This window comes from Carassius carassius, chromosome 29 (assembly GCF_963082965.1).
Source record: "Carassius carassius chromosome 29, fCarCar2.1, whole genome shotgun sequence".
Classification (NCBI taxonomy): domain Eukaryota; kingdom Metazoa; phylum Chordata; class Actinopteri; order Cypriniformes; family Cyprinidae; genus Carassius; species Carassius carassius.
This window is the reverse complement of record NC_081783.1, coordinates 24,712,665-24,727,138: the sequence shown is the minus strand read 5'-3', so window position 1 is coordinate 24,727,138 and position 14,474 is coordinate 24,712,665.

Here is a 14,474-nt window from a genome sequence, read left to right as displayed (position 1 = left end):
TACAATGTGATGTTAAACCATTTACAGTTACCAGTAGCATATATGAGTGCTGCCAGAATATTAGAACTGTTTTACAGTATACAGACAAAAAGTGACTTAAATGTGACCCTGGACCACAAAACCAGTCATAAGGGTCAATTTTTTGAAATTGAGATTTAAACATCATCTGAAAGCTGAATAAATAATCTTTGTTAGGATATGACAATATGTGTGTGATAGATGTGACCAGTAAGGAAAAAGGTACACGGAGGCAGCAGGCTACTGCAAACGTTTAGGGGTTTATTTCCACAGAATGGGGTTACAAAAGTAAAGCAAATGTTAGCCCAACTGAGGTAAACCAAACATACCAAAGAATAAAATAAAAACAAACAAAAACGTATAATAAAGATGAGTCACTGCATTTGCCTCTCAAATATTTACAGAGGTCTAGGGACTACAGGACCTGTCCTCTCACAGAACCCTCTCCTTATACAGAAACAGTTAACAAATTTATACATTGGTGTCCAGCACCAATTAACACCAAAAGGGGGATACAAAAACATATAATGGCCATTACACACAATAAACAAATGAAAACATCAAATACACATGAACACACACTTCAAACAATACGATCAAATGACTCCACTTAATAAATGTACTTCTTATAAATAAACAAAGAAAAGGAAGCACAAATGGTTCTTGGAATTCCCCCTGAACAGGGACCGGAATGGTGGTGGCCCGATCATTGGCCGGAACCCTATATATACACATCCGATGTTTCCATCCGAACCCCTTTTGCCGGTACACCCGCTCATGAGACTCAGACGCAACAGACAACAAAAGGAATGGTAAGAATAAACTCAAACTAAACGTTAAAGGGTGTGCGCACTTAACTCTAAACGAAAGTTTAAATGAAGTTTATTAAACCAAAATAATGTTATGTATTCTTTACTGTAAACAAATTCCATTTTATAAAAGACTCAACTAACCTGACCTAGGCTCAGCAACATCCACCACAACCTCCCCCACTTCTGGTTTCACGCCGGCAAGCGAGAAAGGAAGTCAGCCATCACGTTAACTCGACCTGGGACATGCTGGATGGGGAATCGATAGGGCTGTATCGACAGGTACTAGCGGGTAATTCTGGTGTTTGAATCTTTCATACGGTTCATCCATTGTAGTGCTCTATGATCGGTCTTCAGCACAAACTCACGTCCCAGCAAATAATACCTGAGGGTATCGAGGGCCCATTTTACTCCCAAACATTCCTTTTCCACAGTGGAGTATCGAAGCTCCCTGGGGAACAACTTGCGACTGATGTAGGCTACAGGGTGTCGATCTTCTTGCGTCTCCTGGAGAAGAAATGCTCCTACTCCAGTTTCTGAAGCATCAGTTTGTAGTATAAAGGGTTTATCAAAATTTGGACAACAGAAGACCAGCCCCTGACACAGAGCATTCTTAAGATCCTGAAAAGCCTGCTCCGCCTCCTCAGTCAACCGAATCTGGTTCGGACAGTTTTTCCGCGTTAGATCTGTAAGGACAGCTGCTCTCACAGAAAAGTTGGGTACAAACCTCCTGTACCAGTTTGTCTTTCCCAGAAAGGATCTTACATGTGACTTTGTCTGAGGTATGGGGCAATTCTTTCTTGCCTGGATTCTTTGAACTTGAGGTTTAATAACTCCATGGCCAATCACATACCCCAAGTACTCAGTTTCTGACGGCCAAAGGGCATCTTACAGAAATGATAAAGGCCCCAAGGGGTCCGGAATGCTGTCAGTTCCCGGGAACTTACACTCAAAGGGACCTGCCAATAACCTTTAGCCAAATCAATAGTGGTTAAATAATTGGCTTTACCCAAACGGTCAATGAGGTCCTCGATTCTGGGAGCTGGATAGGAATCAAACTTTGACACTGAGTTAAGATATCTGAAGTCGATGCAAAACCGAAGGCTGCCATCCTTTTTAGGCACCGACACAACTGGGCTGCACTATTCACTTTTTGATGGTTCCACAATCTTCATTGCTAACATTTCATCTAGCTCCACACGCAAAGCTTCCAGGAGCCGCTCCGGTATTCTATAGCTCATACGTTTTGGGAAAGTTCCTTCTCGGAACACAATGTCATGCTCAACTAAGTTGGTATGTCCTGGTCTCCTCTGAAAAACTTGGGGATCACACAACCTCCGAATTTCAAGCTGTTGACTTTGAGACAGGTGACTCATTGATAGAGTAGAAGGAGCTGAAACTGGTAGATACTGGGCCTCCACCTCTTCCTCATCCTCTACCTTCCGAATCATAAAAGCCTCTGCATCCCTTGATCTAGAAAACCACTCTTTGAGCAAGTTAACATGCAAAGTCCATTTTGAACATTTCTGACCCGGAGTGGCAACTTCATATGTAACCGGCCCCAGCTTCCGCAGTACTTCAAAAGGCCCCTGCCATTTGGCAGACAACTTACTCACATCAGTGAGCAACATCACCAATACCTGAGTGCCTGGCTCAAAGTTTCTTGACCTGGCTTTCTGGTCATACCAGGTCTTTTGCAATTTTTGTGCTTTGGCCATATGTTCCTGAGCCAATGCACCCATGGCTTCCAGCTTCTCATGCATCTGAACCACATAGTCAACAATCAGAGTGGGACTTACACAGTCTTGTCCTCCATTCCACATGTCCTTCAGTAGTACCAGCGGTGCCCGCACTTCCTGTCCGTATAGTAACTCAAACGGGGAAAATCCAGACGAGGCCTGAGGAGCTTCCCTGTAGGCAAAAAGCAGATATGGGAGCCACTGATCCCAATCATCACTCTTTTCCGCCACAAACTTACGAAGCATTTGTTTCAGAGTTTGATTGAAGCATTCTGTTAACCCGTCATTTTGTGGGTGATAAGGGGTGGTCCTTACTCCCTTTATACCCAACAACTTATACACCTGTTTTAATAGTTCTGACATACAATTAGATTCTTGATCTGTGACTATACTTTTAGGAAAACTTACTCTAGAGAACAGTTGTATGAGGGCGCAAGCTACTACTCGAGCCTTAATGGATTTGAGGGGAAAAACCTCTGGATACCTTGTGGCATAGTCTGTAATGACTAACATATGTCGGTTTCCTGCTTTAGTCTTCTCTAATGGCCCAACAATATCCATACCTAGCTGCTCAAAAGGTACCCCAATAATGGGAAGAGGCTTAAGGGGTGCCCTAGGACGGACCCGTAGAGAAGTCTGTTGACACTGTGGGCAAGTTTTACAGTATGTGGCTATGTCCTTTCTCATACCTGGCAAATAAAAGTGACGAATGATTTGTGCTGTTGTCTTATGTCTACCTAAATGGCCTGCCCAGGGTAAAGAATGACACAAAGAAAGGACTAATTCTCTACCCTACCTGGGAACCACCAACTGCAGCTCAGGACTCAGTTTACGAAACAGGACCCCATTGCGGAGGCAAAAGACTCCCTGACTACCTTCCACCTCTGGCTGGCCTGCCAGTGATCTCTCCTCCACCAAGTTGTACAGGGGACCTACTACACTGTCATTTTCCTGCAATTGTACTATGTCTCAAGGTATTTTATAGCCCAATGTGTTCTCAGGGGCAGGTTCCCCTTCACTCACCACTGCATGTCGAAACTTTTCACACCTCCTCTGACTCCTGGACTTCCGCGACTTTCCTGGCCCTGCTTCAAGTTCTGCCTCAAAAAAAAGGTAAAGTTCCAAGTACTCCTACCTCCTCCTCATTACTCTTGGCCATTGCCCGGGTTATAGCTGCATTGCAATTCTGTAAAGGAAGGAGATCGAACAAAACAGGCAGATCTTGACCCAGCACCATAGGGTATGCCAACTCAGGTGACAGGCCTACTTCCAACAAAAAGGACTGTCCATGCATCTTTACATGAACATCAGCTGTAGGATAGTACCTTTCATCACCATGAACACATTTGATTGCCACTGGAGATCTTAGGTTCCACAGATGGACTGGAATTAACTCTGCTTTGACCAATGTCTGCATACTTCCAGTCCATTCAAACCCACGGTCACATGATGCAAGGAGATCTTTGCTATGCAAGTAGGGTCATTAGGTCTAGGTACTCCACACAAATGTGACTGTGTGGAAGGTCTATTAGGGCACCTAGGCTTAGTGTGCCCCTCCTGCCCACACTGATAGCACACAATAGTTTTAATGTTAGCACTCGGTTTCCCACTAAGACCACCATTATCACCCAATAACGTACCACTCATCATACTTGTCTTCAGGGGTGATACAGAGCTTTAACTAGTTGTTTTGGAATCTTTGAATGTTTTCCATTGATTGTAAGACCAGGGTTGGCCTCGTCTTCGTACTGCAACAAACACATCTGCAAGCTCTGCAGCCTTTGCTGCTGACTCCTGGTTATGCTCTTTTACCCATGTTTGAAGCTCTGGAGCAAGCACCCTAAGATATTGCTCCAAGATAATCAGCTCAGCAACTTTCTCCTTACTCCGATTCTGATGCTGAATCCACTTGTTAAAAGTGTCCTTAAGGTGCCCATATAGCTCCTTAGGGGTCTCATCAGCTCTCACTTCTGTAGATCGAAACCTCAAACGACTCAGGATTAATATCATATTTCTTTAAAACTGTTGCTTTCACATCATCATATACAAGAGATTTGTTAATATCCATGTTCACATAAGCACTACAGGCTTTGCCAGTAAGTAACGGCACTAACCTCACAGCCTAATCAGATCTCGGCCATCGGCATGCAGCAACTATCCGCTCAAAAGTTGTAAGAAAATGCTCCACATCATCTTCGTTAAGCGGCTGTAGACGTGGCTCTGTCATAGCCCTTGGCGGTTCTATGACTGGACCAACAGCTGAGGGTGAGCCTAGAGCAACTACCTGCTCGCCCCCTGGATTTGACGGTGTATATTGAAGCCCAGAAGGGGGGACATTGGTTAGTGCATTTCTCGTATGTACCTCTTCCTGAAGAAGCGTGAACTGATGTTGAAGAGCCCTCCATCTATTCTCCTGCTGCGCTGTCTCCTGGTCAAGTCGTTTATCTCTCTTTTGCTGCATTTTCATATGTGCCCCGAACATGTCCCGTAACTCTTCGACTGTAACATTCTGTGAGTCACCTGAAACTGGTGGATCCTCAGCATCAGCTCCTCCTGTAGCTGACGCCACCATCTCATCACTCTTTACAGCTCTCTTCAGTCCCATTTTGACCAATGAAGTAGGGGGAAACAAAAAAAAAATCGTTCACTGCTGCCTCCTACTGGCACATCCCACCGCTGCCACCAATTGTGATAGATGTGACCAGTAAGGAAAAAGGTACACGGAGGCAGCAGGCTACTGCAAACGTTTAGGGGTTTATTTCCACAGAATGGGGTTACAAAAGTAAAGCAAATGTTAACCCAATTGAGGTAAACCAAACATACCAAAGCATAAAATAAAACCAAACAAAAACGTATAAAAAAGATGAGTCACTGCATTTGCCTCTCAAACATTTACAGAGGTCTAGGGACTACAGGACCTGTCTTCTCACAGAACCCTCTCCTTATACAGAAACAGTTAACAAATTTATACATTGGTGTCCAGCACCAATTAACACCAAAAGGGGGATACACAAACATATAATGGCCATTACACACAATAAACAAATGAAAACATCAAATACACATGAACACACACTTCAAACAATACGATCAAATGACTCCACTTAATAAATGTACTTCTTATAAATAAACAAAGAAAAGGAAGCACAAATAGTCCTTAACTAGTCCTAAAGGTGCAATATATATATATATTTTTTAAATAAATAAAAATTCAAATGAAGTTCTTAGCAATGCATATCATTAGTCAAAAATTACTAGTTAGTTATTACTAGTTACTAGTTACTAGGTTTTTTTTTTTTTTATTAAAAGTTTTTATATATTTACAATGGGACAAAATATCTTCATGGAACATGAACTGTACTTAATATCCCAATGGTTTTTTGGCATAAAAGAAAAATCATTCATTTTGACCCACGCAATATATTTTTGGTTATTGCTACAAATATACCCCAGTGATTTAAGACCGATTTTGTGGTCCAGGGTCACCAGTGCATCACCGTATTAGATGATTATAGTCTGTAGGAGTCTGTCATGACTACTGTTATTTTTTAGAAAGTAAAGCATATGTAGTTTCTTAAAACCTACTACAAAAGGATTCACAAAAGACCCTATAGTTTGTTATATTTAATTTGTCAACATATACAACATATCAAAATCAAGTTTAGATGAAGCTACTGTGATTGAAATGTTAATGCTAACTCAAAGCTCTCTCCAGCTATTATAGTTTTATTTTAATAAATCATGCTTTAACTTCTTTAAGAGGATTTGTTTACTTTTAAAGGTTCTTTGTAAAGGCCGGTTCACACCAAGAACAATAACTGTTTATTATGCACATGCTACAGTTATGTTGTCTACTTTAAATATTCAGTCTCTTAACTCTATCTGAGCTCTTTTCAGATGGATTCTGACTGGCTGTCTAAATATCTGGTTCTGCCTGTGACTCAGGGTGCTTCTCAATTCTTATTTGTACATCCTCGTTTCCTTTCCTCGCTTCCTCGAGAACTGAGATGTCCTTCAAGATGGCTGTGCTCGATCGGTTTCTGGGTCATAGGATGGAGAGAGGAGACGAGGAGGGATATTGAGAAGCACCCTCAGGCCCTGCCCACAAGGACATGGGTATTTTTATAACCGTGACTTTTTTTACGCGGTTCGGCCTTTCGTTCACACGAAAACGCAGTTTCAGGGAACCGAAACCAAACATTTTTGAAAACTACGGCCAGGGTGAGCATTTTTTTTTCAGAAACGCCGGTTGCAGTGTTGTCGTGTGGACAGTATAACTGTTTATATTTTTGCCTTGCGACGTCAGAGTGTGCGCCGTTATCCGCGGTGTTAACCGACCACAACTTTCAGACTTCATATTTATTTTTAGTTCAACCATTATGGAATTCAATGCACAGCATTGTGGGATATCAAATGCAGCAAATGATTCATCTATGCTGCTGTCAAAAATGTATGAATTGAAGGCGTCTCAGGAGACAGGAAATATATCTTGAAATGCATCCTACATAGACAGCCTGTGTCACTGATGTGCCTCCAGAATAGGGTTGGGAAACACTGACTTGTAATCAAATTTAAACAGGAAGCTAATTTTGACTTGCAAATCTTTGCACATTTCCATTCTTAACTACCACAGACAATTGGGTTCAAGGGTTTCTGGTAGAGCATGGTGCTAACAGCACCAAGGCCATGGGTTACATTCCTAGGGAAATCACATGCTAACAAAATTAATTTGGATTAAATGCACAAAAGTACAAAGGAGCACCTTGTAAAACATACTCGGTTACTAACATAGCCTCGGTTCTTTATTTATTTATTTCTTTATTTTCAAGGATAACCTCTTGAGATGCGTCATCTCATTTTCGAGGGGGTTCTCTGAGATACAGGAATGAGTTCTGTGTCTTATTAGATCCGCTATAGGAAAAAGCCTTTTTTTTCTACTGAAATTAATCCTTTTTCAATGATGCAGTGAAACTGCATGGCCATAGGTTCGTGAAGTATTAAAAATGAACCAATGGCTCGGTAGCAGAGCTGCACGAGCCTATGGTGACAGAGCTCGCCAGAATGGGTTGAGACATATGGCTATATAAGCGGGCATTCACCACAGGATTCTCAGGTAACTTCGACTGAAACAGCGACTAGCTACATAGCTACATGGTATGTCTAGCAAAACTCGTTTCCATATCTAAAAATTCTGTTGGAACACAGTAGAATAACACTGTGCTATGGTAGAGGAATAACTGTATGTTATAACTTCCATAAGCAAGAATGTGCATAGGGAAGTTAAGCAATGAACTCCAAGACTAAAATGGGCTGCACTCCAAGATGTCACAGCCGACCTGGGTAATTGTTCAAGTTAATTGTTAAAGCAGTCCTGTAATGTTGAGGTAGCATCATCTGGCCAAACTGTGATGAGTTTTTAAACTGGTTTGGCGAGTTTTGAAAGTGGTTCTGTATGCTGGAATTAGCATAACAGAGATGTGATCTGAGTACCCGAGTTGGGGGTGGGGTATAGCCTTCTTTTAAGTTGTGTAGACAATGTCCAGTGTGTTTTTACACTTTGTTGCAAAGTTCACATGTTGTAACAACTTTGGAAAAAACTGTCTTTAAGATTGCGTGGTTGAAATCACCAGCTATTATGTAAAAGTTGTCAGGTTTTTTATTTGTTGTTCGCTGATGGCACTGTACAGCTTACAAAGTGCATCCTTCACGTTAGCACATGGGGGGATGTAGACTGCGACAATTACAATGGCCTTGAACTCCCGAAGCAGATAGAATGGTTGACACTTCAAAAACATAAACTCCACCAGCGATGAACAGTGTTTTGTCACTACCACAGCATTGGTACACTCTTTGTTACATTCTTTGTTGATTTACATACTCAAGCCACCCCTGCGAGCCTTACCAAACAGTGCCTTGCGATAGCAGGCAAGTCCATGCAGCTGAATAGCGGAGTCTGAGATATTGTCATTTAGCCATGTTCCAGTGAAAACAAACACGCAACAATCCCTTGTCTCATGCTGTGTAGACCGAATGAGTTAAATTAAGTCCAGTTTATTTTCCAGAGAGCGAAGGTCATGGAATCGCTGGTCTAGTGGGGTTAGCCCTTAGCCTAGCTCGTGTGCCTCCACACTTGCCACACTTCTGTCCCCTATCCAACTGCCGGCATCGCTGTTTTGTGCAGGTAGTGTCAGTAGGCAAGGCCACAGTCTGTGTTCTGCTTCAGCAGCAGATATCTCTGTTGATCATAGATGTGTTTACCTGATGATTTTGCGATAAGGTGAGACTGTTCGAAGACGAGGAATTAGACTAAAATACATGTAAACACAGTTTTCGGGACACGGAGAAGCTGCTGCGTCTGACCACGCCGCCATCTACCGCACTGAGTATCCAGAGTACTCGTACAACTACAGCGCCCCAGAGGCTGAAAGGCAACAAGGAAACTAACCCACAAGCTTGAGTGTGTTACGGTCAAGGACTCTCTGTTAGAACTGAGTGACTCCTTAAGCAGAAAGGACCCTGGCTTGTAAGGTTTTAAACCATAGAAATGTTTTACAATATACACATTATAACATAAAATAATATACATACATAAAGGACCATCACCTTCAACTCAAACTTGCCAAGACAGAACTGCTTGTGGTTACAGCAAACCCAGCGTTCCATCACAATTTCACCATCAAGTTAGGCACCTCAACCATAACTCCTTCAAAAACAGCCAGAAACCTTGGAGTAATGATTGATGATCAGCTAACTTTTATCAGACCACATTGCTAACATTGTCGGGTCCTGCAGATTTGCTTTATTCAACATCAAGAAGATCAGGCCCTTTCTTTCAGAAATTGCTGCACATCTCCTTGTTCAAGCTCTTGTCCTGTCCAGGTTGGACTATTGCAATGCTCTCTTGACAGGTCTTCCAGCCAATTCTATAAAACCTTTACAGTTAATCCAAAATGCGGCAGCAAGATAAACTTTTAATGAGCCAAAAATAATTTGTCACACCTCTGTTTATCAATTTACACTGGCTGCTAATAGTGCTCGCAGCTAAAAAAGAACTTTCCAGCAAAAAAAGGCATTGATGTTTGCCTACAAAACCCATCACTGGCTCTGCACCCCTTTACCTAAATTAATTACTTCAGATTTACGTGCCCTCTAGAAGCAAGCTAGCTTTATAATCTTTTTGTATTCTTTATCTGTTTTCTTTTCATTTATTATACAGTTAAAAAAGACCACGAACACTAGCTTGCTCTCTTCTTTTTATATTCTGTTTTATTTATTATATTATTTAAAAGCCTTAGCTTTGTGTACTGCATTTAAGATGCAGCCGACCTTTTCAGCTAATTGGAGAGCACCTTGGGTGTATAACCATGCCTTTGTCAGGGATCTGGGAAGGAGCACCCAATTGCATATAACAAGGTTTTATTGACAAGACAGACTGATACAAGAGGTAGTGAAGTGCACAACAGATACCACAACAGGAACACAATAAACAGAACAGCTAGGGAAGGCCACTGGGAAGGCTTCCGGAAACAACTGGCAGAATACTTGGGCAACAGAGGGGGCAGCAAGACCAGGCTGATAGAGTAGGCCACACAAGGCACCACAGAGCAGAGCTCAGAAACTTGTTGACCACTGACCAGATGCCAGGCTGGTAGAACCAGGGCAGGACACATAGGGACAGGTCAGGAATTTGAACACAAGACTAGACAGGACAAAGCTCCACAAAAACACAAGTTAAATCCAAGACAAAGAATATAAACCAACAAACTTTAAAAAATAAATAAAAGTAACAATAAGAAATTACCAATTTAATCAACTTAAGAGAATGATAAAAAAAAAAACAAGAATCAAGACTAGAAAACTAAATAAATATTACAAATGAAAGCAAAGGGCAAGAACAAACAAATTACTAAAACAAGGAGCAAGACAAGAACATAGATTCACAAGGACTAGACAAAACAAGGGCACAAGAACAACCAGACAGGGAGACATGGAGACATATTCAGCCACATCCACAGACAGAGGGGGTGAGAATGACAACGGACCAGCAAACACAAAAGGGTAAGGTGCACTATAAATAGGGAGGAAAATACATGAGGGACATGTGAGCACAATTAGACCAACTAGGCTAACAAGAGGGTGTGGTAAAGATGAAACAAGGAGGAGGGGCTAAAGGAGCACATGGCCGAGAAAATAACTAAGAAGGCCATGTGCTGACACTAGACACAAGAAACAAACATAAAACAAAGTGACAGTGCAAAACCCTGACAGTCTTGGTTTCAGGATGACCTTGGAGTCATTGGGCCCAATTTCCAGACAGGCAGGGCTAATGGAAAGCACCTGCAGATCTCCTATTTACAGACACTAGTGCTAGAATCAGAGCAGTTTTTAGCGACAATGACCTACGGATAGTAGACTGTAGTCACTTGAAAGGGGGACCCTTCAGGGCAGTGGGCAAACCCCATGTAGGGATAGTTAGGGGGCGAGGTGGATTCAGCCTCCTGGTCCCTCACAAGAAGCAGACAACCAAGTTCTTCCTGCCCACTGATTGGCCCGCTATAGGGGCATTTGAGGCCTCTACAGCTGCTACATAGACTTTGAGTGTGAATGGAGAGCGTCCCTTATCCAACAGCTCTTAGTAATGATAAAACCACTGATAGGTCAGAGGTAGATGGGCCTTCGTCGCAGTTTAAGCACTAAGCAGAGAAAATAGACCACCTAAGGGCTTAGAGGCATCGTGTAGATGGGGCTCTAGCCTCTGAAATAGTGTTTAAAACTCACCCTGGGAGGCTTGTAGGCCCCTGTCAGGGCCCACAGTTTGGGTCAAGGTTGCCATAATGTCCTGTTTGCATGAGAGAGGAGATCCCATCTTAATGGTATGAGCCAGGTGCTGCTACCAGCAGCCGGGTTAGCTCTGATTACCAAAGTTGGTTCTTCCAAAGGGTAGCCACCAAGAGAACCCTGTGTCTCTGTTCGATTGCCTGTGGCATCAGGGTGATCGGGGGAAATGCATAATGGAGGAGGTGGGGCCAATTGTGGGCCAACGGAATGACCTTCAAATTATAAATTGGGCAATGAGATTTGTCTTCTGAGGTAAAGAGGTCTACTTCAGCCTTGCTGAAGGACTCCCAGATTGTTTGAACCAATTTGAACCAATGTCTGAGTCGGTTTGCCTTCGCACAGCACCCCCCCCCCCCCCAACCTGTGTTGGAGGCATATGTTGTGCCAACTTTCCTTCTGCAAGCCATTCTCATGTCCATGCCCTGTTCCTTCCAGCAAGGATCCTTGGATGGATGGGTGGCCCTTGCCTTCCATCCGACAGCTGTGGAAGGGCGGAGATGCTTGGCCATCAGTTCTTCTAGTTGTGGCAGCTTCTCGTATCTCTTCTCTTCAGCGTCATCAATAGAGGTGAGGGTGGATGAAGTGTAAGTATGGAGGCAGGCGGAATAGGGAGCGCGCCACGATCTGCTAACCTCGTCATGGACCTCCGGGAAGAATGGAAAATAATGCTGACGAAGGGCCTGGTGGCACCCTGGCAGGAACCGCTTATCCAGACGGCTGCAAGAGGGCTCCTCTGGTGGAGACCACTCCAAACCCAGCTTTTCGACCACCTTCGAGAGGGTACAGAGAAGTGTGGCATCCATCCTGGCTTTGGCCAAGCGGACGACAGTAAGGGGGTAGGATTGCCAACCGAGCCCGACAGCTCCTACAAGTAGGGCCGAACAATAATTCAATATCATTATGTATCGCAATGTATCTTTTTCAGTTATGGTGATCATTTTTTAAACACATTTCCGATATTTCGATATACATTACCAGTGTTTCCTATACATTGATTTATTTGTAGCATTTGACTTTGTTGAATAAACATGAGCACCTCACGTTTAAAAATCAAAACGCAGCGCGGGTGTTTTAAATGAATGTATCTCTGAAGGGAAAGGACTGTCTTCAGAAATGTTTCAATGGCATTTTAATTTTATCTGATAAAGAAGTTCATGAGCGGAGCTGCTTTGATTGCAGTCGTTACTGGAGAAACCGCTAGTTTTACCACTCTCACAGCGCCTCCTGCGGATAATAATAATAATCTGGTTTCCAGCAACATGCTTTTGTTGTTGCTCTTTTTATTTAAAGCAACTCAGAGCACCTTTCATACTCTTTATCCTGGTTTAAGCACGTTTCAATCAATAAGAATAATCAGCCTACACTACCAGTCATATGTGTTTGAACAGTAAGATTTTTATTTTTTATAAAGGATTATCTTCTGCTCACCAAGCCTGGAATTCAATATTTAAAACAGCTTTTTATTTTTATTTATTTTTTTATTTTTTTATTTTTTCTTTGATGAATAGAAAGATCCAAATATCAGCATTTATTTGAAAAAAAAAAAAAAAAAAAAAAAAAAAAAATAATAATAATAATAATAATAATAATAATAAATAATAATAATAATAAATTGTAATATTATACACTATACCATTAAAAATCTTCAAAAGCTTTTTTTAAATTTGTTTTTATTATATTATAGAAATTTAAATTATAGTAATTATTATTTATTTTAGCACTGATGAATTAAATTGATCAAAAGTTATGATAAAGACACTTATAATGTTACAAAAGATTTTTTTTGTCAGATAAATGTTGTTATTCATCAAATAAACCTAAAAAAAAATCAGCAGTGAATCAGAATATTAGAATGATTACTGTAGGATCATGTGAGTGGAGTAACTAGGCTAAAGCTCAGCTTTGAAATCACAGGAATATATTATATTTTCAAAATGTTACTGTTTAATTGTTTTTGACTGGTAGTAGTGTTGTTTTTGATGGCCAGTTTTAATTTTAGTTTTAGTCTAGTCTTTGTGTGAAGCTTCCATTTTAGTTTTTATTAGTTTTAGTCAAGGAAACTGATGACATTTAGTTTAGTTTTAGTCAATGAAAATTGTATTTTAGTCTCTTTTTAGTAATATCATTCTATTTAACCCAGTCAATATAGTATAAGTACCTAGTAGTTTAGACTAAACCAAAATTTTATTTTAGCCAAACCCATTTCAAACAAGGTTATCTTATTATATTATTGGAAACATATACACTCAAGATTATATTCATTCCAGACATGCAAGACGCTCTGATTTGAATTTACTATATTTATTTTACACACACATAAATTTAAATGAATAAATAAAATAAAGTAATAATAATAAAAATTAATCTGCTAATTTTGTCTCCCAAAGACGAACCCCAGCTGTTCAAAACAGACAGAAAACCTTTGAAGGTTTTGTTACATTGAGCAGTGAACTGAAATTGTACAGAACCGTGCAGTAAAGACCAGTTTAATATTCATACTGGAGAAACAGATGTAAACCGAGTAGATACGGTACCAAGATAATCTCAGATATCTTTTTTTTTAGGAACCGTAATTTATATCACACTTGACGCAAAAAGTTGAGTGACGCCGGCATTGCTGCTTCCATCCTCATTGGATATATGATTATCCTGCTTACAGTATAAATACTTATATTATTTACTTATACACTTATATGTTCTGCCATTGATTTGCACACACAATTTGCACAATTCTAAGTAATTACATCATGTGAGTCTATACCATAAAACCTTACCCTGTTTGTTTACAATTTTCCGTAATTCATTTGGCTGATAACAAGTACTGATAAATACTAATAAAAAGGAGACAATCAATAACAATTATGAAAATGGCATTATACATACTTTATTATTAATGCAACGCTTTGTTAAAAATCAGTTTCAAAGTGCATAAAAGAAGCATGACGCTGTTTTCTTAAGTGGATATTGTGCATGTAGTACAAATAAAGCTGAATAATTATTATTAATAATAATTATTATTATTAATAATAATAATAATAATAATAATAATAAGATGATTTGATGCTTCTGC